Source organism: Pinus tabuliformis, chromosome X, assembly GCF_031772625.1.
Source record: "Pinus tabuliformis cultivar Carrire ecotype Pingquan chromosome X, CPIR1, whole genome shotgun sequence".
Taxonomy (NCBI): domain Eukaryota; kingdom Viridiplantae; phylum Streptophyta; class Pinopsida; order Pinales; family Pinaceae; genus Pinus; species Pinus tabuliformis.
This window is the reverse complement of record NC_142308.1, coordinates 231,965,112-231,990,904: the sequence shown is the minus strand read 5'-3', so window position 1 is coordinate 231,990,904 and position 25,793 is coordinate 231,965,112. Positions and strand designations below refer to the sequence as shown.

Sequence of the window (25,793 nt, the reverse complement as noted above, 5' to 3'; positions counted from 1 at the left end):
AAACGAAAGCATGGAACTTTTTTTATCATTTATATCTATGAATTTTGAATTTGATTTGTTTCAGGAACATATTAATTCATATTTAAAGCCTTCATGTCATGAGAAGGTAACAATCAAGGACATAAAAAAAATCAACCTTAATGAGGTCCTCAAACAATTCCTACAATATCAATATTTTTCTTGTTGTCATATCTTGGGTAGAAAGATAACATATCTGCAAAAGAAAAATCCATATATTATATATTACTTGTGTTAAAACTTTGTATATGGTGTATTCTTAGGCAACTTTTTAAGATGTTTCTCTTCCTTTACCAAAGCAGACTGTAGCTTGGTTAAACTATGTATCATTTCATTCAACAACAGTGTCTGCAAGATAAATGTCATATATTATTCGACTTTCCCATTTCTAAACATGCTACAAATGATAAATTGAAAGTCACATAAAACCAAGAGAAAAACCAATTTTCTAACCAAAAGAAACAAACAAATAGTGCCTCTAATAAAACTTCACACCTCAAAAATTACTATGCAACGTATTAGGCTAAAGCCAAGATTCTTTGAACCATACTTAGATCATATTTAATGGGATATTCATATGTTTATCGTGATGTCAATTTGGTGTTAAAAGCAATATATAAATCCAAGTTATTATCAGTGAAATCCAAGTACAATTCAAAAAAAAAAAAACGTCATTGCAAGGTAGTGGACAGAAACCATCACATATATTTGTTAAAAGAAATAAGAAACAACAGAGAAAGGATCAGATGAATGCTTTCGTCATGCTCATACTAGTCTAAGGATACTAGAATGAGATCGACAGAGAAATAGAAGTACAAGGAATACATCAATATGGATAAATGACACACACCCAAATGTCACGTCAACTTCTGAAAAAAAAAAGATGGAAAAGAAGGCCATGGGATTAGAGAGATCACTAATGGCAAGGGCCTAGAAAGCATGCCCAAAAAAATAAAATTAATGTATAAGGTAAGCACAAGACTGGTTAGTTTGTCACATTAAACTTTAGCTAACCACACAAATTAAATTTCAGCGAAAAATCCCATAACAAACCACATTCTAATAGCATCCTTACCATGTCATTATGATGAACTAAATTTCCATATTATAGCGTTAGTAAGTTGCGTAAAGCCAAATAATCCACAACTATTATGTCAAACACAATATCTTCTATAGTGCCCAAAATCCCCTTTATCAACTTCACTCCAACAATAAAGCAAGGCGCAATTATCATCATGACCCTCTCTAGAAATGTAATAATGGCCTAAATGTCCATTAGAGTAAAGTTTATAGATGTATTATGGTTGCTTAATGTAAATTTGCCCAGTCATCAATAAAATCCTACTATGATGGTTAATAAATAAAAATCACTATGTTCATTACGTAAGGTCCACTAATGGTGGATTAGTACAACGATAGTTAGAGTGGTTGTAACTAGGGATGGAGTACTCCTCATGTAATCAAGGAATTTTTATCTTTCATGCTTTGGCCCTCGTATTGGGGGTCATCCCCTTTGAAGTGGTTGGGAGGGATTTCCCTCACTTGATTAGTGTGGATAATAGAAATCCTTTGAAGTCCAATGTGTGTTCCTTCTATTCTTGTTATTATTATGCATTATCAATCTTAACAAGTAGTATCAAAGTAGTAATTTGGGTCATGTGAAATCATTTTGTTTTGTTTTTTGTAGATTATCTTGCGGTGGCATTTATCCTTGCTTGGAAGCCATATTGTAGTTGCACCAAATGCCATCAAAAGTGCAGTTGTGTCACAATTTCCGAAATGGGCTATAATTGCTATTATGAGCCATATTGAGAAAGTTACATCCATTTTAAGTTGCGGCCTCAAAACCATAGCCAAAAAAATGAGATCAATTGATTATTATATTGTGGCATGACTTTAGTCTTTATTTTTGTTTAGGAGCCTGAATGTAATCACACCAGTGCCATCCAAAGAAAAGTTTTGATGTCAATTTTAGATTGGGGGCATAATAGCAATTTTAATTAATATTGAGGAAGATATACCCTTAAAAAGTCAACTTTCCAGCTCTACAAGTTTAGGCTATCAAAACTGGAAGCTTTTCTCATGGCTTGATTTTCTCTCTACTTGTGAACCAAATTGAGGTCACTCCAATGCCACTTGAAGCAAAGCATTAATGTCATTTCTAATTTGGGTTCATCACAGTTATTCTAAGAAATATTAAAAGAGTTGCAACCATTTTATGTTGTTCCATTCAACCACAAAATCCTAGTGGAAAAAGGAGATCCATTGAATATCAATATATTATTCCCCCTCATTGATGAATATTTGGATTTATGGGAAACCTACCTGGAAGGAGCCCCTGAACAAAGCTTCTACAACCTATGAAGAGTGTAATAAAAAATGTTTAATAGAACTTGAAGAAATGGTGAAGGAGAACCATGATCACTCAAGCATTGAAGTGATTGTGAGACAAAAAAAATTGAACTTTTGAAGTTAGTTCAATAAAGGAGTGCCATGAGAAAACACTACTTCCAATTCCACCTGTTATCGTATGAAACTTTTAAAAAATAGAATTAGAGAACATCCTTGTTGACATGAGCCTGAAAACCACTTGACATGGTCAAAACCCTCTTCACCAGCATTATGGTTACAATGGAAGCAATAAATGACCTTTATCGAGTGCTCAAGCTAGAAGGAGGCCAAATGCACTTTGAAAAATAAAGTTGTGTTTTTTACTTAGTGACTAAGTAATAGGACACCTCCAAACAAGCCTCATGTCCTGTATCCTAGTGTCAGACACCAATACGTGAGGATACATGTTTGACACATTTGGCACATGTCCTCTTCATAGGACACATAAAAAACACATGCTCGACACATGCCCTAAAGAAAAAGGAATAGACTGAAAAATATAAGATAGATAGTAATATGAAAGAAGGAAATCACTTCATATCCTTTGGTGAGGTCCTTCATATTTCCAAGAAAGAAACTCACTAGGGTAGAAAGGTCAATATAAACATCCTCAAATATTATCATCCTCAAGACTATCGAAACAACTACCCCAATTTCTCAAATAAAGACAGAGAAGTTGGGTAGGTGCAATCTGACATCTCATAATGAAAATAGAAGACTGGAAAATTGGAGGAAACTAATACAATGTTATCCAGGTAAATGGGGTATGTGAAGGAGAAGGTGAGGGAAGTAGAAATAGTGTAGAACATCAACCTCGATTCACAAGGTGAGTAGTACAAAAAATGGATAGTTGCAACAAAGGAGAAATTGAGCTATTGAGGAGTTGAACCAACCCCTGATAAACCAGATTAATGAGACCAAAGAGGGCCATGATAACCCCCCACATAATAGAAAGAGCATAGTGAGTAGAATATGGAAAAGCCACTAACCAAGAAATCATGATTGCTAATCATGATACAAAGAAATAAGCCAATCATTTCCAACATCTAAGTTGTTTTCTATCTTAGCAAATGTTGGGGTTTTGTATAAGGCTCTGCCTTCAGTTTGTCTATATCTTCATCTACAGAATGATATTTAAGTAGAAATGGGTTATGACTCCCATCTTGTAGTTCATAGTAAGAACCATAGTAAGTTGCAAGCATGAGGAATCTCTATTACAAATAGAGATAGCAGACGAATTCATTTGGTAATTCAAGAAGGGATTTCTCTATATAGAATTACCTTGGTATAATGAGAGTAGAACTCATAAATTGATGGTGGTGATATCACAAAGAAAAAGGTAATCAAAGGGATCAAGTGAATATTGTAACCATTGTGAATTAGTTGAAATCTTTGTGTACATGAAATGGGCACAAGAGCCTGAAGGGAAGACTTAATGTGGAGAAGGGCATGATCTCATAGCTAGGAATTATGAGATGAAATACTAGCATACAGAAAGAGAAACCTATACATTAGAAGGTTGAGAGGAAAACCTTCATAAGATGCCTAGTGTTCCAGTTAGACAAATGTGTCTTGGAAATGTGAGATGGACTGAGAGAGGATAGTCGATTTGTGATCTTTGCAATAAAGTTATAAGTATAGAACTTGAACGTCATGCATTGAAGATATTTTGCTTCTATTTTTTGTTGATCATAAAAATGGATATTCAAAAACAATCATCCAATAGATGTGCATTGGAGGGAAAATCGTCTTGGATATAATTTAATTCTAGGAAGGATATTGATGTTGAAAATGAGTTGAATGGGTTGAGATCCATTGCAAAATATGTATAGGAATGTGTTGGCATTTTACAATTCCAATATTAATTGATTTTCTGGAAAGTGTGGTGTCTTGTGTTCTTGCTAGACATTTCGCTAATGGTTTTGATAACTCCAATTGTTGTTGGAATTCTAAAATAAAAAATGTGTGAAAATACTTAGAACCTCATTATTTTTTAATTTTGCAAGGGTTGCGTTGAGTTCCAAAGGAGAGGGCATAATTATTTTTTGGAAATGGGTATGGTATGCGAATTACCTCTGAATATAAAGATTTCTGAGGTTAGATGAATTAATATTTTATTGACTTGGTTCAAACTGGAATACGTTGGTTTGTATGAAGACATGTACTTCATGACGTGCCCATAAGGTGATCTTGTAGATAAAGGCACTATGGAAAAGGAACAAAACTGCAATAGCGTGGTTGCATTGGGAATGATTGGAAGAGCATATTTTTGTGAGATGTGAAAACACCCATTTTGAGTGTAATGGAGGGGAAAAAGTGCAAAGTGGAATATCAAGGAAGGTAAATATGTATTAATGATTGAATGTTAGTAGTTTGAAAAGCTTGCCAGCTTTTTGGCTATAATCACAATGGCATCCCTTCCTCTTGTATTTGAGTTTCAAGCTCTCACGTTGGTGCCAAAACAAGTACCGTGGCCCATCATAATGTTGTTATAATGGTGTTGAAGATGAATAAATGCAAGTAAAATATAACCTAATGTTTTCCCAGAACCTGTTTTGGCAATGGCTACTATGACCTAATTTTTCAAAGCAATAGGCCGTTATTATGTCTATATTGGAGGGTGGGAGGCGAATATTGCATTTTGTAGCTCAAAATATAACATTTGAAACAATATCAGAAAGTTTGTATCACAAATATGCAACATACCTTAAATGCAATTCCATCAATTAGTCTATCCAAAAACATCACAAAATTGAACATATCAGTAACAAAGAAGAAGCATTTCCAATGCACATGGTTGCTTGTTGAAGCAACCTGTGAAAAAAGCATTGGGATTCTTCACAAGATATATGGCTGGCCCAAAAACATTGGTAGTCATGAACCCGATCTGTGACTTGAAATCCACCCTCAAACAATGATCCCTCAGCAAATAGGCCCCAACTACATGAAGGCCAAGTAGGAGAGCAAGGAGTTGTATTTCTGTTGTATATTAGTACAACCCAGAATATATGCTCCTCTCTGGAGAAAACACTATACCTGTAACAAGTACAATTGATAACATACAAGTAATTTTGGCACTAAACACATCATGGATTGTAACTTGTTATCCCAGTTAACAAGTAACTAGGATGTCAATCACATAAAAATAGAGCTGCTAATAATAATTGTAGAAACCAAGATAAATAATATTGTAACTCAACTATAGGAGAGAAGAGACATAATTAACCTACAAATTTCTTAGATGCAATCGAAAGCATGAGAAAGTAGACAATCTTACCTCTCGAAGAATCTTTTATGGAAATCTAGTTTGGTTAAATGTCATAAAAGGAGTAGGAATATTATCACCCTGAGCACAACCTACCCATTTATAAAAAGTCAAATGATAAATGTTTGCAAGAAAAATCCATATAGCAATGTCACAATACCATACATAGTGACAAACCCTCCTCTAACAATCTAGTCTACATTCCCACTATTATTACAACCACAACAATTTTAGAAAATATGGAAGAGAATATGAAAATTGAATGTGAAAACAGACTCAAGTAGTGAGAAATGCTTTGAGAAAATATCCAAATCATCACCCAAAACATTGGAAATTCTTACAAGAACAAAATCATGTATTCTATTTGATAAAAGTAGTCAAATCTGCCTCCCCAAACAAATGTACAAAAGTAGATATCTTGAAACATGAACAACTTTCAGAGCTGTGAAATCATCTTATAAATGAAAAGGATACCTAGGCTGAAACCTCATGCTGCCTTCGATAGGCCTCAACTATTGTGGAATTAGGAAGTTCAACATTTTCTTGCATCCTTGGAGTTAGTTTGACATTAGAATTTGGGTAATTGGTTCCATTTGGAACTTACTTATACAGATCGACAGATTGGTGTGGGCCAAGACTAGTTGGTACACTGGAACCATTACCAAACCCAGGTGGAACATGTGAGGAGTTCGTCCTCAACATAATATGCTACACATAACAAACAAACAATATATATACTTCACTTGTAAAGATGGCACATAGAATTAACAAACAACAAATCATTTTTTCAAAATCTTGCGTTACTTGGGAGGTTTCTAACACCCAGAAAACCTTAGTAAATGAGACTTCGATCACAATTTTTTAGAAATGTTTTAAAAATGAATTAAAATATTTTTTTAAATAACATTTGACTAGCAACAAAATAAAAATTGTAACATGGGTGTTTAACCACAGAACCCAACAAGTTCAATCAAACTCTAATTAAAACTAGCTTTCATCATTGATGTCTTCTTTCTAATCGAGTTTCCACCGATCCTCAAGTGCTAGATGTTATTAACAATCCCACTCATCTTGTGGTCAAAGTCACCTTGCATTTGAGAGTGAACATTGCTAGATTGATTTTTGTGGTGAACATCAAGTTAACAATTGTGGTAGCAGTGCTCATCCCATTTAATATAACAAAGGACAACTGTAATGATGATGATAATCTTGCTTGAGCTTATTACTCTTAGATCAAGGTAGAGGAGCCTGTGAGATACAAGAGTGTGAGTGTGGCACTACTCCCTGATCAGTTGAAATTAAGGTACAAGAATGTGATGAAAACAACATCAACAACCATTTCTCCCTGGCCCTAGGCTAAGAATAGAGAAATAAAGTGAGAAGGTGAGGATGAAGGTTGTGGTAGTAAATAATGAATGAGATATGATATTCCTAGAGGAACAGAAATATGGTTCTATGATGATATCCCTTTTAAATTTACGCATAATCAGGCCATCTATCTCCATGTGAGCTACTCAAATAAAGGAATATATTGTTGGGCTGATAAGCCTAACAACATGGAGAATCTGTGAACTATATGTGATGTGCTACCATGCACTTACAAAACTGTAAGAATGCATTAAAGATCCTGGTTATGTAAAGATACCAAAGAACAATCAACAAACGATATTTTGTTGGTTGTGATGTGGAGTAGTTGCAATGATATTTCATTGGATTTTGGATGCAATTCACACACTAATGGGGAGAAAAGTAGAGAACAACAACAACGAAATTGATGATGGGTACAAGCCCAAAAAGTTTAGCAATCAGATGTTAATATTTTCTCTAGATGCAAGCGATGTCCAACCATAATGGAACATGAATGGATGGAACCACTTGTTGTGTCATGAAATCCTCAGTGTATCATGTTATTTACATAGATTTTATATTTTAATGCATGGTATCCTAGAGGTAGGTTGAAGATCTATGTGAATACAACTAAAATTATTGTGAGACAAGTTTAGAATAGAGGTCACCAGATGATGAAAATTTGAACAACAATTCTCCCATCTGCTTCCCCATTTTCATAGACCGATAATGCTCTTGCAATTGTCTTGACTACCTGGTATCACAGTTTAAAATAAGAGACATATTGAGGATTAGATTGGAAGGTGTAAACAATTATTCATCTAACAAGATTCAATAATGAATTCCAAAACATATAGGAGAAACATTTCAAGGATTTCAAATCCTAAGAAACAAGTGTAGCAAAAAACGTAGCATGCTATGTGCACTACCATATAAAATTCCCATTTTAGAGAACAAAACTAGTGTTCCTGGGAGAAGCACTAGGGTTGATATAGGATAAAGACAGTAAGGGCGCATGCATGCCTCCATCATGCATGTGCCAATATCTTATAGATCATGTTTTACTCTATTAATCCACCTTAGCATTGTTATATCAAAGTTTGCATGCATTATCTATTGTTAGAGTAGGGTGAAAATGCCTAGGACTACAAGGGCACTTGCATGAGTTGATGAGGGCAAATATCCCAAGGAGAAGTGTGTACACAAACACTCGACATTTATCCTACATTGGTACACACTATCTCTGGCACTTCTATCCATGCAGGAGGGCACAGTGGCTAAAGTAGATTAGGGTTCATTTGACTAAGTAACCTTGGGTGTTTCATGCATGGGACCATATACATTCCTATATTATCCAAGTCTCTTGTTCTTTAAAAAAAACCTAGGATGCACCACTATGTTGGTTGATGTGTTTAAGTCTTGAGCTACAGTAGTGTAATTTTTCCTCTCAACTAAATAAAAGATAGATGCAATATTGAAAGTTCAAATCTATGTATTTGTTGTTTGTAATTTCCAGTAGTTTGTATTTGTATATTAACATAATCAAACATTTCAATTTTGATGGAAGGTTTTGAGGTTTAAGCTACCTAGGTTTAGGGTTATTTTTTTGCAAGTGCAGAATCAGCTTAACATGGTCCAAAATCTAGCACTTCAAACAAGAATTGAAAGGTATATCTTTCAGAGTGGGAAGCAACAATAAAGAACCAAGAAGATAAAGAAATATTATCTCAAAAAACTTCCCATTAAATGCTAGGAGAGAGTTGAGAACGAACAACTATGTAGTAACACGCTGACATGCTTAGAAAGGAAAACACAATCTAGAGTTTCAAACGGATCAATCATCAATGGCAATAAAGAACTGAGAACAAAAAAAGTACTGCCTCAATATACTTTCCATTCAATGCAAGGAGAGAGTTGAGGATGAAGAACTGTGTATTAACATTGTGACACGACTAAAAAGGAAAACACAATCTAGAGTAACAAACAAATAAATGGTCAATCGCAATCCCTATCAAACTGAATAAATGCAAGAGGTGTAAACAAGAAGCCTAATCCACAAGGGGATATTGACATAAAATTCTGTGATGACAATGAAATCTAGCAAACCGTAGAGAAGATTAAGATAAAAGGAGCAATTCTGAACTTCACTAGAAGGCTTTTGGTCGAGAATATTATTCACCAGCTAAATCTCCCCTTCCATCACCCTTACGAAACTTGAGACCTCCATCTGTCTCACCATCATTTAGGTTTCCTTCTCCTCGAAATCATCGACATGCAAAATGTATGCTTCCTTTTTTCCTTGTATCTTTGAGATGTTTTCTTTCAGTGCAATAGTAGCAAAATTCACTAAAGATGATCTAGTTATTGCATTTTCAGGACCCTATTCTCCTCCCCCAAACACGAGGGATACCTCTGGTGGCACCGCCATTGGTATTTCCTCCCCCCTCTACCAGCTCAACGTATCGAAAGTAGATAGCATGTATCATTTTTCTTCCAACATTCATTCTGTTATCGTGGGTCAAGTTTCTTTATAATTGTCATCCTCTTAAATTTGCAAATAAAATTATTTTGCGCCTAAGATACATTATGTCACATGTGTGACTAATTTGATGCATTCTTTGTACATATTTCACTTCAATATCTTTCACTCAAAAATTGACTTCTACTCCTCCTGGTGCACCATGTGGCTGTGTATATCCTATGCAATTGGAGCTTGAGCTTGGCATAGCACTCTATGCTTTTTTCCCATTGGTTTTAGAGTTGGCTGCAGGAATATTCTTGAAACAGATCCAAGTGAGGATAATGGGAAAAAATGCAGATATCCAAGATCAAGAAAATACTATTGTGATGTTTGATTTGGTGCCACTTGAGGAAAAATTGACAATACAACTGCTTTCTTGATTTTTGAGAGATTTTGGCAAAAGAAGGTTATCATTAATGAGACCCTTTTTGGTGATTATTAGGTAATCTTTATCTATTACCAAGATACATGACCCTTTTCTAAAATTTGGCAAGATGATGTTGATTGTTGCAAACTGTATTTTCATATCAACACATAAATTATTTATGATGGGAATTTTGTTTATATTTATTTTAATCTTTAGGGCTTTCCCCACCACTGCCTTCTGCGTTTTCAAATGAAAACATTGATGATGAGCCTACAAACAACAATGGCCCTAGAAAACATGAGCCTCTCAAAGTTGATATCAATAAGCAAGGCAAGAAAATGGGATCTGGGATCATTGTGGTTGTTTCATTGTCATCATCTATTGGTGTAGTTATCTATGTTGGAGCAGTTTGGATAAATGTTTTGAAATGCAAGAACAGGAGCATGCTAAACTCAGTTGTTGTTGAGCCCACGATTGGATCATCTGTCAAAAGATGAGGTATATATTTTGATCAAACTTTGTTCTCAGTTGTTGTTGAAAGGGAATGAGAAGGCTTTTCATCAATCTTTGCTTCTGAGAACCATTGAAATAAGATGTAGGAAATTGTTATCTTTATATGATGGATCACATGTTTCTCATGATTTTGTTCTTTTATGGGAAGGGGTAGGTGGTGATTCTATCCTATCAGGCAGCATGGAAATCTCAACATCAATGTCATTTGCTTCCAGCATGACTCCATATATAGGATTTGCAAAAACACTCACAATAGCTAAGCTTGAAAGGGCTATAGATATATTCAATCCTTAAAACATACTTGGAGAGGGGGGATTTGTATGTGTTTATCATGGTGTTTTGGGAGATGGGACAAAATTTGTGAAGGTTCTTACCAGAGATGAACAACAAGGAGGTTGTAAGTTTATCGCAGAAGTTGAGATGCTAAGTCACTTGCATCATCAAAGCTTAGTTAAGTTGATTGGTATTTGTACTGAAGAGCATAATTGTTCCTTGGTATATGAGATTATTCCTAATGGAAGTGTGGAATCTCATCCCCATGGTATGGCGTTTTCTGAGGAACTATTTCTTTATAGATTTGTCAAATTTGTAAATATTCCATGTTTAAGAGAAAATTTTCAAGTTCCACTATGATATCTTTTGGCATGTATTTGTTATTAGTTCTTGTGTTAATTATATACCAATTGTTTCTTTTCAACATATTGCTATATAAATTTTCTAGGTAACTTGTGGTTCAATATTTTAGGTGCAGATAAAGAAACAGCTCCGCTTGACTGGGATGCACGTATAAAAATTGCACTTGGTGTAGCTAGAGGGCTTGCATATCTCCATGAGGATTCCAGTCCTTGTGTTATACATCGTGATTTTAAGGCAAGCAATATTTTGTTGGAGGATAATTTTACCCCTAAAGTTTTTGATTTCATACTAGAAAAATCGACCTCTGAGGAAGTGATTGGACACATCTCAACAAGAGTTATGGGAACATTTGGGTATGTACTTGGATACTTTAACTATTAATAATTTGATCCAACCTATTTCTTGGTGTTTTTAAATTCAAATAAAAATGGATGTGTGCTTCTCTTTCTTAAAGCAAGTACACTACATTCATTTATGGTACATGGTTGGATTGAGAACTATTTATCATCTCTAAAGGAGAAATTATATTATTTTTTGGAGGAAATGCTAGTTATAATAAATTATTAGAAAACATGATACAATAATAAAGTATTGTCAATGGGATGGTAAGAATGTGAAATGTGGAGAAAAGTCGAGCATGTCACTTAGTTAAAATTGTTGGAGCAAGATACTATTCTGATCTAGGGTTTTTCTCTAGGGTTTGTGTAGATGGTTACCATGGTAGGGAGAGGAGGAGGGAGTTCTAATACCTTCTATAGTTAAGTAGTTGCGGACAGAAGCAAGGGAGCTGGTTCCCATCGCTTCAAGGAACCAACGGAGGTGCCAACAAATATTATGAATAATGAAAAATCAGAAACCATCGGACCTCAAGAACAAGAAGAGAACCATGAGGAACATAGTAAGGATAAGAGGACAGAGGGTAGTAGTCAGAAATTTTCTCCCATGAAAACATCAGGGGCATGTAAACCCAAGGCGACCACTATTCCTCGAGTTGTTTTAAGTGACCTAGTGTTGCAGGTGCACAGAGAACACATGGTAGAATATGTTGTTATCTATAAATTCATGGGGATCTGGCTGATAGAGAAGGCTTTACAAGCATGGATAAGGAACCACTAGAAACCAAAGGGGAAAATTGACCTTCACCTTAGGTACAAGGGTTTCTTCACAACGGTGTTCACAAGCCTAGAGGAGAAAGATAGAGTGTTCGAAGGAGGACCCTATTTTTACGCGTATGTAGGCCTTTACATGAGACCATGGGTAAGGAACTTTGTCCCAGAATGAGAGAATTTCACCTATGTACTGGTATGGATAAGACTCTACTCCCTTCCTTTACATTATTGGTTGTTGGAATCTCTAAAAGCTATCAGTAACAAGCTAGGGCATTTTATAAAAATCTCAGATACTACTCTAGGAGGCAAATACACTTCCTTTGCCTGGATATGTGTGGAAATGGATTTATATGGGGCACTTCCCGATGTAATAATTTTGGAAGTGTATGATGAGGAATGGGTGCAAATGGTAGACTATGAACACATCCCATTCAGGTGTCATAAGTGCCATGAAAACGGGCACCTATATAGGGACTACCCTTTGAACAAGCTAGAGAGCAACATGAAAGCCACTACAGGCAAGGATCCAAAAGGCTTTACTAAGGTAGGGGGTAAAGGGAAAGGAGGCAAGAGGTACCAAAAGAAAAGTACTGAAGGCGGACAACCGAACCACAATAGTTTCAAGATCTTAGAAGAAGAAGTCGAAAACAATGGGACAAACTAGGAATCAAAGAATATTCACAATAAGAAGGAAGGGGATGCTAACATGTAGGAGATACTAGAAAATAACAAACAAACAGATGATTTTCCAAATATGATGGAGCTTAGCAGGGGCCACAAGATGGATCCAAGTGAGGCAGGATCAGAAGACCATGAACTGCAAGAGATTCTAGAGAGGGAGAATTTAGATCTAGAAACTTTTCTGGAGTAGGGAATCACCAAAGGGGTTAACTCTCTGCCAAAAGCGGAGTTTGACAGGGTTCAACAGCTCTTCCTCTAGAGATCACAAACAAAGTTCTCTAGAGTCAAAAGAAACCATGATAGCTAGGAGAATAGGGAAGTGAAAATGATGGAGGATACACCGATGCTTTCTTCAAAGAACCTGGGTAGGAAAAGAGGAAGGAAAAAATAGAAAGTGATGATGTCCGAATGTGGAAAATTATGATTAACTCAGGTAAGATGAAGGATCTTACTAGTTACTCCTTTACAAACCTTTCTTAATGAAGATTACAACTTGTAACATTAGGGGTCTAGGAAGTAAAAGGAAAAAAAGAAATCTTAGTAGTCGAATAAAAGAAGAAAAATCAGATATGATTTTTATTCAGGAAACAAAATGTTCGATGGACAAGATTAGAGAGATACACAACAAATGGTTAATCAAGTATGAGTATCTAGAGGCAAAAGAAGATAACTCGTCAGGGGGGATTCTCAGTCTATGGGATCCTCAAAAACTTGGAATCTTAGATGTTGAAGCTTCTAGGAATTATCTATCAATGGTGATTCAACCTTTGGGGATAAGGAGATCTATGTGATCACTAAGATTTTGGCCCTCAAAAACTAGAAGACAAACTAAAGCTTCTCACATTCCTTGAGGAATTGAGGGAGAGACATCCTGATATTCCCTGGATTCTGGCAGGGGATTTCAATATGATCAGATCTTTTACAGAAAAAAGGAGGTATAAGGAAACTAGACAGGGACTCCATTGCCTTCCAGAACTTCATGAATAACATGGGGCTAGTGGACATAGAAACAACAAATGGCATTTTTACTTGGAATAATAAGAGAGGAGGAGCTTCTCAAGTTGCCTCTAAATTAGACAGATTCATAATCTCAGAGGAACTCCTTATCAAAGGCCTTGATATGTCAGCTTTAATCCTTACCTTTGGAGGCTCAGACCACTAGCCTGTCTAGATGGAAGCTACTTTTATGGGTACGCCAAGGAACAAACCCTTTAGGTTTTAAAACATCTAGCTCTCTTACCCTGACTTCACTAGCAATATTGAAAAATGGTGGATGGAAGATAGGCCCATTCAAGGCACTAAACTGTTCATACTGCAGCAGAGACTCAAGCACATCAAATATAGGCTTAAATATTGGAATAAACAAGAGTTTAGCAATATTTTTAAAGCCAGAAAGGAAGTTGAGAAGAAAATCCAAGAGATTAATCAGACCAACATCTTAGAGGGTTTTACCAAGGAAAGGAAAATTCAGGCTGATTCTCTTTAGAACGAATAAGAGGATCGGTGCTTGCAAGAGGAGATATTATGGAGACAGAAATCGAGGGTGTAGTGGATTAGAGAAGGAGAAAGAAACACAAAGTCTTTTCATAGATCAACCTTGGATCACAGATCTCATAACAGAATTTCCAAACTCAAATATTCTCAAGGGAAAGAACTTGTCTCACACATAGAAATAGAATCTGTCCTAGTTCATTACTTCCGTAGCATAGCAGTGGAGCTTCTCATAGACAAATCTCGGTTCATTATCAAATTCACAAAGTTCATTCCTAAGCTTGTAACCAGGGAAGACAACCATAATCTTAACAGGCCATTGTCTGAAGAGGAGGTTAGTGAGGTTATCAATGAGATGCAAAACAAGAAAGCTCCTGGCCGTGATGGTTTCAATGTAGATTTCTTAAAAGCTTATTGGAAAATAGTCAAACAAGATATCCTTGAGGTTACGGAAGACTCTAGAATATCCAAGACTGTTTTGAAATCCCTTAATGCCTCTTTCATAGCTTTTATTCCAAATCAGGAAAAAGATATGAAACCGAATAGATTCAGACCCATAGCTTTATGTAATGTGGTGTACAAAATTATCTCCAAAGTGATTGCTAACAGTCTGAAGCCTCTTCTTCCTGCCCTTGTTTCAGAGGAGCAAACTAGTTTTGTGGAAGGAAGACAGATTCTCAACAACATCATACAAGCACATGAGGTAGTACACTCTCTTAAGAGCAAGAAGCAAGTTGGTATGTAAGTTGGGCGTACATCAAGGAGGTGCTAAGAGCTCATGGATTCGACCACAACTAGATAAGATGGGTTATGGCCCTTGTATCCTCAGTTAGTTTCTCAATTTTACTTAATGGATTTCCCTCTAGTACCTTTATACCTTCCAGGGGTCTCACACAAGGGGATCCACTCTCCCCCTTCCTATTTGTTCTCATGATGGAAGGACTAGGCAGAGCGATCAAAATAGCAAATGGTGAAGGAAGAATCCAGGGTTTGAAACTTACTCCATATGGGAATGCCTCTACTCACCAACAATTTGTGGAAGATACAATGCTACGGGGCATTCCTACGGTCAAAGAAGCTAGAGCATTCAAATAAATCCTAAACGAATTTTCTTTGGCGGTTGGTACAGAGGTAAGCCTTGACAAATCAATTTTTTTTTTTCAATATTGACATTGCTATTCAAAGGAACCTCACTAGAATTCTAGGGTTTAAAAGGGCTCAGCCACCTTCCAAATACCTTGGAATGCCTCTCATTGACAAACCTCTGAGTAAGGGAGTGTGGGAACCGGTCACCAATAAACTTCAGGATAAATTCAGGAAATGGAACTATAGGTCTTTGAACTTGGAGGGGCGTCTTGTGCTTACAAACACTGTTCTACAAGCTATACCCATTTTCATGTTTTCATCCCTCCCTGCTCCTAAAGGTGTTATACAACAAATTAGGAGTATTCAATGATATTTTATTTAGGGTAAAGGGGAAGAGAAAAAGAAGCGGGTGTTGGTAGCTTGGGACAAGCCCTACAAACCTAAGGCCCATGGAGGTTTGGGGCTTCATGACCCTGAAATCCTCAGCAAAGTTTCAGGAGAAAAACTTTGGTGGAGGTGGCTAAAGGAATCGACAACCCCTTGGGCAAAGCTTTGGAATCAGAAATATGCAAAAAATTGACAGGATAGGGATCATATCAGAATGTCAAGGCTCATCAAGGGCTCCCACATTTGGAACCTTGCTTGGGAGAATAGAGGCATTATCCGGCAACATAGTTTCTAGGAAATCAGAGCTGGGAACCTTACACAGTTTTGGGAGGATAATTAGTAGTAGGAACCAAATTTGTTTAGAGAAGAACTAACCGCTCTCAAAAATGACACTGATAACAAAGGTATACTCATGGTAAGTGACTTCTGGGATCAGGTAAGGGATAATGGCAAATGGTGAATGTGGAAAAATCTTGGTTACAGTGAAGAGAGTCCTTTGAAAGCACAGGCGGATTCCTTGGCTCTAGACTTGGAGAAGAGGAATATTTTAGTGTCTTCCTCGTCTGACCAACTGAGATGGGGTTGAAACACCGAAGGCACCTTTAACCTCAAAGAAGCTAAATGCATGGCCCTAGGTTTTGATTATCCAAACCCTGACCAGGTTTGGAATAACCTTTGGAGGAACCCATAATGGATGAAAGTAAAGTTATGTATGTGGTTAGTTCACCAAAAGAAGATTCTCACTTGGGAGAATATTCTGAAAAGGGGATTTTTTGGTCCATCCAAATGCCATCTATGTAGATTAAGGAAGAAAAAATGGAGCTTTTACTAAACCACTGCCCCTTCACCTCTACCTTATGGGATTGGGCGGCCTTAGTCTTCTGGCAAACTGACAAAGACAGACTCAGCATCACCATCACATTGAAGAGTTGGAAGAAACACTTCTCAGGTAATGAAATCATTAAGAATGCTTCGACTCTAGTTCCAAGCTTTATTATCTGGGATATTTGGAAAGAACGCAATGGCAGGATTTTCAGGAACAAAACCGGCTCGACCCAAAATATCATTGGCCAAATTCTATGATAGATCAAAGATGTTAGAAAATTATATATTACGGAGCAATGGAACACATAAAATATTGCAGAAATATAAACACAGAAAACGCACAAAACAAGAGAGACACAGATATACGTGGTTCACCCAGTTTGGGCTACGTCCACCCTGAACAGCCAGTCCTTCCTTTTTATTATCCAGCAAAATGAAGAGACACAACCTACAGCAAATCCGCTGTAATATCCTCTGTTTTATCTCACAGTCTCACCTCTTTGTTTCTCGCACACAGAATACACATCTATCACACAGCCTCAAATACAATACCCTCATACAAAGAGAGGGGGTTGCCTTCTAGGGCAAAAAACCCTAAACTAAAGATAAGTTCTACCGTCAGATCATCCGCCTAATGGACGGCCCAGATTGACTAGAAATTACTATACTTTTACAAGGCAATTTTACAGCTGTTTTTAGCTTCGGCGGCGCTACCCCCGAAACCCCCCGCCAGGGGGGGGCTCCCAAAGGTCGCAGCCGCCCCCCCCTGGACCCCCCTGCAGCGAACATTTTATGGGTGGCGTTGCCACCCCCATTTCGAACTGGGGTCCTATGTGGCGATACCTTTGAATATAGAAGATGATCAGGCTCCACACCCAACAATCTCCCACTTGGAGACTGATTGTAGCAACTCCACCGCTGCTCCATTTGCTAGACAATGACTCCTCTTTGGACCTAGCTGTTTCTCATCTTCATCGTCATCCTTGAAGACCAACTGAAACTGAGCATATTCTCAATTTCTCCCTGGTTACAACTTTTGTTAGCATATCCGCAGGATTCTGGCTAGTGTGTATCTTTTCCAGCTTCAACCCTCCATCTTCCAACACTGATCATATGAAATGGTACTTGAGCTGTATGTGTTTAGTCCTAGAATGAAACGCTGAGTTCTTTGCGAGATGAATGGCACTTTGGCTATCACTGTATAACGTGCCCATATCATGCTCCTTACCCAATTCACCCATAAACCTTTGTAACCAAATCATTTCTTTACTAGCCTCTGTAGCAACAACATACTCTGCTTCTGTTGTTGAAAGTGCAACAACACTTTGGATTTTTGAAACCCAACTGACAGCTGTTCCTCCAACAGTAAATACATATCCTGTAGTGCTCCTCCTGTTATCTCTGTCACCTGCCATATCTGCATCAACATATCCTTGTAGGGAGATGTTTGAACCACCAAAGCATAATGCTTGATTTGTGGTACCTTTCAAATATCTGAGAATCCATTTTACTGCCATCCAATGTTCCTTTCCTGGATTGTTCATGTACCTACTTACAACTCCCACTGCATGTGCAATATCAGGCCTTGTGCAGACCATTGCATACATTAAGCTTCCAACTGCTGATGCATATGGAATTTTAGACATATAATCCATGTCTTCTTGGGTCTTTGGGCACATTTCCTTGCTAAGTTTGAAATGGCTAGCAAAAGGTGTACTAACTGGTTTTGCATTGTGCATGTTGAATCTTTTCAACACCTTTTGTATGTACTCATTCTGAGACAATGTTAATTTACGATTTTTCCTGTCTCTAGTTATTCTCATACCAAGGATTTGTTTCGCAGCTCCCAAATCCTTCATTGCAAATGAATTTGCCAATTTTCTTTTGAGCACATTTATTTCCTGCATGTTAGATCCTGCAACAAGCATGTCATCTACATACAATAACAATATAATATAGCTGCCATCATTTTGCTTTTTCAAATAAACACAATGATCAGAGTGACATCTAGTATAACCTTGTTCAGACATAAACTTGTCAAATTTTAGATACCACTGCCTTGGAGCCTGTTTTAAGCCATACAAGCTCTTCTTCAACCTGCACACTAGTTTCTCCTTCCCTTTCACCTCATATCCTTGTGGCTGCTGCATATATATCTCTTCCTCCAAATCCCCATGGAGAAAGGCTGTCTTTACATCTAACTGCTCAAGATGCAAATCTTCAGCTGCTACAAGACTTAAAATAGTTCTGATTGAAGTCATTTTAACAACAGGACAAAATATTTCATCAAAATCAATACCTTTCTTCTGTGCAAACCCCTTCACCACAAGTCTAGCTTTATACCTCTGTTTTCCTCCATCTTCTTCCTTCAGCCTGTAAACCCATTTATTCTTCAATGTAGTTTTTCCTACAGGCAACCTGACTAAATCCCAAGTCTGGTTATGCATTAAGGAGTCCATCTCTTCTTCCATGGCTACCTCCCACTTCTTCCTGCTTTCAACTTGCATTGCTTCTTCATAACATTCGGGTTCACCGGAATCAGTCAACAATAAATAATATAATGAAGGAGAGTATCGTTCAGGGGGTCTACCTATCCTGGTAGATCTTCTAACACCACTTTCAGGTGTTTGGGGTGCCTGTTGTTTTTGTGGTGGTTGTTGATTATTATTATTTTCAGGCACCTTTACTTTTTCAGTGATTTCATCAAGAACTGCGTATTCCTTGTTTTCTTTTTCCTGTTTCTTTTCCTGCAACTGATTCTTATACAAGACCTTTTCATTGAATATTACATCTCTGCTCCTAATGATTTTGTGATTTTCGTAATCATATAAGTGATAACCAAAATCATTAACACCATATCCAATAAAGGTACATTTCTTTGACTTTGCCTTAAGCTTTGTTCTATTTTCTTTATCAATATGGACAAAGGCCTCACAACCAAAAGGCTTTAAAATAGAGTAGTTTACCTTTTTACCTGTCCATGCTTCCTCTGAAACACCACCATCCAAGGAACTTGAAGGCCCTCTGTTTATTAGATAAACAACAGTATCTACAGCATCTGCCCAAAACTGTAAAGGCAATCCTGCATGCAATCTCATGCACCTTGCACGCTCCATGATTGTTCTGTTCATCCTTTCTGACACACCATTTTCTTGTGGTGTTCTTGGAACTGTCTTCTCTCTGCGAATTCCATGCTCTGAACAGTACCTATCAAACTCTTTGCTGCAATATTCACCTCCATTGTCTGATCTAAGACACTTCAATTTCTTTCCTGTCTCAATCTCAACCAAAGCTTTCCATTTCTTGAATGTATCAAATACATCAGATTTATTCTTAATACAATAAATCCAAGTTTTTCTAGTTGCATCATCAATAAAAGTAACATAATAACGAGAGCCACCGAGAGATGATACCTGAGCAGGTCCCCATACGTCTGTATGCACAAGCTCTAATTTTTCGTTCTTCTTTTCTTTCCCAACTCTGAGAAATCTGACTCTCTTCTGTTTTCCATAAATGCAGTTCTCATAGAAGTCCAAATCAACATTCTTCAAACCCGGAAACAAATTCCTTGAGTGAAGAATCTTCATCCCCTTTTCACTCATGTGTCCGAGCCTATGATGCCATAATGTTGCATCTGCTCCTCTGAAAGTTAAAGCATTAACAGAGTTAGAAATACCATTGCATAAATACAATGTACCAACCTTTTCGCCTTTTGCTATTACCAGGGCTCCTTTAGTGACCTTCCAAGCTTTATCTGTGAAAGTTGTCACACAACCTTCACCGCCTAACTGCCCTGTTGAAATCAGATTTTTCTTTAGATCTGGAACATGCCTTACCTCCTTTAATAGCCATTGGTTTCCATTATGCTGTTTTACAAGAACCTTACCCATTCCAACGATTTTACAGGGTTTATCATCACCTAGACGAACTTGTCCAAAATCTCCTTGAACATAGTCATGAAAGTATTTCTTATCAGGTGTGGCATGGAATGAAGCCCCTGAATCTACCACCCAGGAATCAGTAATATTTTCGAAAGAAAGAATCAAAGCATCTTGTAACACCTCACCTGTCACATTTGCTTCATGATTGTTTTCTTGCTGTGCATCTCCTTCTTTTCCCTTCCGAGATCTACAGTCTTTCTTTAGGTGTCCTTTCTTTCCACATTTCCAGCACATTATCCCCGATCTAGACTTGGATCTGCCTTTCCTTGATTTACTGCGATATCCTGAGCTCTTTCCTCTTTCCATTTTTCTTCCTCTAGACTCTGCACTCAAAGCATTTCCCGATGTCTCACCGGAGCTTTTCCGTCGCATTTCCTTGCTAAGGATAGCACCGACAACATCATCAAACTTTAAAGTACTAGATCCAGAAACGGAGTTACTAATGGCCATTACCAAACCATTCCAACTTTCTGGTAATGAGCACAAGAATAACAGAGCTCTAACTTCATCATCAAAGTTTACCCCTACAGAACTTAACTAACTTGTAACTGTATTAAAATCATTTAAATGGTTTGCAACAGATCCACCTTCCGACATATTCATATTAAATAATCGTTTCATAAGAAATACCTTGTTTGAGGTCGAGGGTTTTTCATATAGTTTTGACAACGTCTGCATCAAACCCTCTGTCGTGGTTTCCTTCGAAATATTGAAGGCGACTGACGCAACATGGCACAACCGTATTGTTCCGAGTGCCTTTCTATCGAGAAGGTTCCATTCTTCGTCTTTCATACCCGTCGGCATCTTTGTTTTTCCGCCCAATGGTAGGTATAGATCTTTCCGATACAGATAATCTTCCATCTGCATCTTCCACAGCGAGAAGTTTTGGCCGTTAAATTTCTCGACCCTAAACTTACCATCTTCCGCCATTTCTCCCACTCGAACCAGGAACCCTTCTTTCCTGCGAGTTTATCAGCCAAATAGACCTTCGGCTCTGATACCAGTTGTTAGAAAATTATATATTATGGAGCAATGGAACACATAAAATATTGCAGAAATATAAACACAGAAAACGCACAAAACAAGAGAGACACAGATATACGTGGTTCACCCAGTTTGGGCTACGTCCACCCCGAATAGCCAGTCCTTCCTTTTTATTATCCAGCAAAATGAAGAGACACAACCTACAGCAAATCTGCTGTAATATCCTCTGTTTTATCTCACAGTCTCACCTCTCTGTTTCTCGCACACAGAATACACATCTATCACACAGCCTCAAATACAATACCCTCATACAAAGAGAGGGGGTTGCCTTCTAGGGAAAAAAACCCTAAACTAAAGATAAGTTCTACCGTCAGATCATCCGCCTAATGAACGGCCCAGATTGACTAGAAATTACTATACTTTTACAAGGCAATTTTACAGTTGTTTTTAGCTTCGGGGGCGCTGCCCCCAAAACCCCTTGCCAGGGGGGGCTCCCAAAGGTCGCAGCCGCCCCCCCTGGACCCCCCCTACAGCGAACATTTTACGGGCGGCGTTCTGCCCCCATTTCGAACTGGGGTCCTATGTGGCGATACCTTTGAATATAGAAGATGATCAGGCTCCACACCCAACAAAAGATACAGTTGAAGCCCTTATATGGAAAATTCCTGAGGACCCCCCTTCGGCCTAGGAGGCTCACATTCTGAGGCAGTTGGCTCTCTATTCTCTAGTTCCCTTTGGCCCTATTAAGGGTGTGAGCAAAACCACTATTGGTAAAGATATCTAGCAGCCTCCTCCTCATGGTTTTTTGAATATAAATATAGACGGGGCCTCTAAGGGCAACCCAGGAATGGCTGGATTTGGAGGTGTCATAAGATATGAGCAATGGAGCATAAAGGATATCTTCCACAGTCATTTGAGGACTGCCACTAATAACCACAGTCATTTGGGGACTGCCACTAATAACATGGCAGAGCTCATGGCCTTAGAATAGTGTCTAGAAATCCTGATTAAGTTAAATTTACACAACACCATCATAGAAGCTGACTCATAATTGGTCATTAATGCGGCCAAGAAAATGTGCAATGGAACAGCACCCAGAAAAGTATCGAAACATTGGAGGCTCTCACAGTTCTTTCAGTGCATTCACTCCCACTTTCGAACTTTGAGAACAATCAATTTTGTTCATGTGTGAAGAAAAGCCAATATGTTAGCTGATCGTCTGGCAAATAAAGGCGTGATATGCAAGGAGAGTTATATCTTGTATGACTGGGAGTCTATATCCTTTGGTAAATTGCGGGAAGATTTTCATAGACAGGTAGCCAAAGATATAGAGTGCTTCCAGATCATGAATAATGAGCAAGAGGAAGACTAGTGGGAGTGGGAAAGAGCAGAAGTCTTGAGCCTGATTGAAGGGCCGAAGCAATTCCTAACTGTAGATCCCACAGTCAATGCTTACGTCGTAGCATAAAAAACGTGCTTGGAGGGAGTGGCGGATGGGATAAAAAATGTGATTTTTGATGGGCCGCAAACCATAGACTCTATTGGCCTTCGATATCGAATGGATATCGGGCTTCAAATTGATCGGAAGTTAAGGGGTTGAGTGGACCCGATATCTTTTTAGACCAAGGTTTTAATCTATATCGGGTCCATCAAAGCGGGTAAATACCGTGTAAGTTTCTGTTGCGATGACTTGTGGACCGTCTAATCAAATGGGTTTTGATCAACAGTGCAGAATCACCATGCACCTCGGTTGATCAGAGTGATTATCTACCATCTGATTGAAGGAAAGATAGATGGTGGATCTCAACAGATTGGAGAAATTTTCAACCGTCCGGTCCCATAGTCAATGCTTATGCCATAGCATAAACAGCATGTTTGGTGGGAGTGGAGATTGGGTTAAACAATGTGCTTATTGATGAGTTGCAAACCATAGACTTTGTTGGCCTTCAATATCGAATGGATATTGGGCTTCAAATTAATCGAAAGTTAAGGGGTTGAGCGAACCCAATATCTTTTTAGACCATGGTTTTATTCTATATCAGGTTCGTTAAAGTGGGTAATTACCATGTAAGTTTCTACAACAATGACTTGTGGACCATATGATCATATGGGTTTTGATCAATGGTGAAAAATCACTATGCAACTTGGGTGATCAGAGTGATTATCTACCTTCCAATTGAAGGAAAGATTAACGGTGGATCTCGACACATTGGAGAAATTTTCAACTGTCCGATGGAAATTTTGATTGACGGTGGGGTTTGAGGGTTACGTTTTGTGGAGTTTGAGTGTTAAGATTGGAAGGAGAAGAATTGTGAAGAGTTCGGGAATTTTTTCTTTTAGGTTTTTCCCAAGGGGCTTTGGTGGGTTTGATTGTAAGGTTATGGGTTCAGATGTCCCAGTTGCATGTTTGATCTTACACCGACCTGTCTTTTGCTGGTCTTTACACTTGTAAAGACATGTACCATATGTAATCTTTGTTCAGTAAATTGAAGGATCCACTCTTACTTGACCAAAAAAAAAAAGTACTGCCAATGGGCGTTTGGTTGGTTGGTAAAGAAGGGGGGTTGATATTCCCCTCACCAAGGTTCAAGTACCATGATAACATATTTTAGTCCATGGGCTGGTGTAATGAGACAAGCAAATAGTTTATTGTGGTTGTTTTATGGGTCTATTTATTGTTCTTGTGTCTGTAGGTGCAATTCTTCAGCGAATTTGGTAGAATAGATACTAACAAGAGTGCCTTTGACTTTGAACTAGACATTCAACTCATTAAAAATACATTCTCAAACACAATAGAGAACATGGAAACATTAAAAGTTGGGTCACATCCAATCTTCCAAATGACATAATGGTGTTAATACAGTGTAGCACTCAAAAGTGAGTATGAGAAACTAAATTAGAGTGTCTAAAAATTGCAACGTTCCGAAAGAACTTCTTGTGTAGGATATTTTGCTAAGTAGTCCATAAAAAATCCTAACATCTTTCGAACACTTTTAGTTCCAAAAAATTTGCCAATATTTTCTATCATCCCATAGAGTGGGCATGAAGCATCAATGAATCCATTGCTAAACAATTTTTCCTTTTGAGGGTAACATCTAATAGATCAATGACCATGAGAAAAAACCTTGACTACACTATACATAGAGTTGATTATCTAATACATGTTTCTCGAATGCAGGGACCTCTCAATCGTGTCTCGAATGGCTAGATGTTTCAAACAAATATGCAAGAAGTAACAGGTTAGGAACAAAAATAATATATATTTAAAAATATGAAAACTATATGAAAATACTAAATAAGGGAAAATTTGAGGAAAAGAATTGATATTTCCAGAAGGCTTATCAGTAATTATCATGTTAGGATCTTAACAATTTAAGTTCAAACAAAAGAACTTTCCCTCTAGATATCCATAAAGAAATTGTCCTAAGATAGAGGCAGACACGTTTGGAAATGCAGTTAGTCTTGGATCATCAAGTTTCAAAACTCTTGTAGTAATTTAAGAGAAATTGAATTGTGAGTGTGAGTTTATTATTTGTTGTTGTGAATTGAGATCAATATTGTATACACAACCCAAACCACAATTACATTCAGTATAAACAACAAACACCTTTAGTTCTTGATTTTGATTCATGTAATTAAAATATTTACATTACTATTTAAGGCTATGTCATAGGAGGGTCCAAGACATTGTTATATTCATCAACAACATTTGCTTTAGCCAACTCACAAGATGGAAAACATTCTTGATTAATATCTTTTGGTTCAAAGTTGTTAAACTTTGATACTCACTTTTTTTGAACCATTTTCCTTCAACCACTTCACAGATGCCACAATATCTTTAACAACACCTTGCCAATCTAGGCCATCCATTACATGTTGTGCTTCTGCAACATCCAAACCAACTTTTCCACTATACAAAATGCATAAAATAGTCATTTCAAACTACATGGTGTGTGGTTGATCTTTGGTGTTGCATGATGGCCTTGCATACTAGACTTTTTGAATTCTAAACCTTGTATGGATGCTTGTATGATATTATTCATTGGTGTGTAGGAGACTTATGGAGCTTGGTCACTTCATGTAAGCAACACATGAAGGGAGATTGCTTTCCTTGGAGGACAGCTTGCATTGGAGGACTGTTAGGAATTCCAAAGGAGAGCATTGAACCTTAAACAAATTGGATTTGCATGATTGCTTGCATGGAGGCTTATGTTGAAAATGTAACCAGTAT

General features: G+C 37.5%; 1 pseudogene; it reads left to right on the top strand.

Annotated features, from left to right (window-relative positions):
* Positions 1–9,673: 9,673 nt before the first annotated feature.
* LOC149139215 (receptor-like serine/threonine-protein kinase ALE2) lies at positions 9,674–11,439 on the top strand (annotated as a pseudogene).
* The last annotated feature ends 14,354 nt before the right edge of the window (positions 11,440–25,793 follow it).